The sequence below is a fragment of the Giraffa tippelskirchi genome, chromosome 13 (assembly GCF_054371585.1).
Source record: "Giraffa tippelskirchi isolate mGirTip1 chromosome 13, T2T-mGirTip1v1.2.pri, whole genome shotgun sequence".
Lineage (NCBI taxonomy): Eukaryota > Metazoa > Chordata > Mammalia > Artiodactyla > Giraffidae > Giraffa > Giraffa tippelskirchi.
The window spans coordinates 124,051,320-124,052,818 of NC_137287.1; positions in this window are offsets into that span (position 1 = coordinate 124,051,320).

The following is a 1,499-nucleotide window of genomic DNA, read 5'->3' on the forward strand; positions in this document are numbered from 1 at the left end:
TCGTGTTAGTGTTAGTCGCTCAGTCGTGTCTGACCCTTCGAGCCCCATGCACTGTGGCCCGCCAGGCTCCGCCATCCCTGGGATTCTCCAGGCAAGAACACCGGAGTGGGCGGCCATTTCCCACCCCAGGGCTCTCCTGGATGCAGAGATCAAACTCGGATCTGTGGTCCTGCACTCACAGGTGGATTCTTTACAAGGGCCACCTGGGAAGCTCCACTTACTGTTAACGATCAGAAGTCCAGGTTTCCAGGGTAATCAGAGCCCTTCCTGATAGACTCAGCAGTGCCAATATGAGGGGAAAGAAAGATGCAGGATCTGGGTGAGGTGAGGAAAGGGAGGGGGAGGAGGGGGAGGAGGGGAAAGGAGGGGGAGAAGGAAGGGGGAGGAGGGGGAAGGAGGGGAAGGAGGGGAGGAGGGGAGAGGAGGGGAGGAGGGGGGAGGAGGGGGAGGGGGGAGGGGGAGGAGGGGGAGGGGGAGGAGGGGGAAGGAGGGGGAGGAGGGGGAAGGGAGGAAGGGGAAGGGGAGGAGGGGGAAGGAGGGGGAGGAGGGGGAGGAAGGGAGAGGAGGGGGAGGGGGAGGAGGGGGAGGAGGCGGAGGGGGAGGAGGGGGAGGGGGAGGAGGAGGAGGGGAGAGGAGGAGGAGGGGGAAGGAGGGGGAGGAGGAGGGGAGAAGAGGGGGGCAGGAGGGGGAGACGGGGCCGAGCGGCACGGGAGTGGGAACTGAAGGAGGTGCTCCCCTCCTGGTCGTGCAAGCTCCAGCTCAGCTCTGGAAGGAGCCCCCCTCATGCATGTGCCCGAGACACCCAGTCACTTGCCTCCAGTCCCGCGATGCAGGGCTCTTTGATGTGACAGGTTGAGGGGGTGATACAAGCAGAGAGAAGATTCAGAAGAAGCCAGGAGGCCGGGTCCAGGAGTGGAGCCACACCCAGGAAATGCGGAAGACGCTGAGGGATCTGGCCAGCGAGCGCCCCGCCAGAGGCAGCTTCCACCATCACATCCCCAGGGAGCCCGATGACCACCCAACCGCGGAGGCCCCTCGTCCTGGCTGCTGAAAGCCCTCTGGCCAGAGCTCGTGTCAGGACTCCAGGAGGCCATCTCCCCCGAATGCACTCAGGACAACTGTAGGACCAAGGAGATCCCTTGCCAGCCAGCAGGATGGGGGAATCGTACTTGGGGATGAGAGGCCGTGTCTGAACGGTGCCCTGTCTAGAGCTTGAGGTGTGGCCACCACCAGTGTCGGGACATTGGTCCAGACAACACGAGTCCCTGGGATGCTGCAGAGGTTCACACGGGCCAGGGAGGAATTTGCGGTTTGACGTGTTCAAGCAAAAGACAAAGTCCCATCAAGCTGAAGGGTGCTTATTCAGGACGCCTCAGACCATCGCATGTGCTGCTGACTTTCATAAATCTGCAGGGGAAGGTGCAGTGTCTATGGTGTCTCTAATTCATGTGGCTTTGGAACTCTGTCTTTAAGACATTTCTGGCCCAGAAATCTCAAGA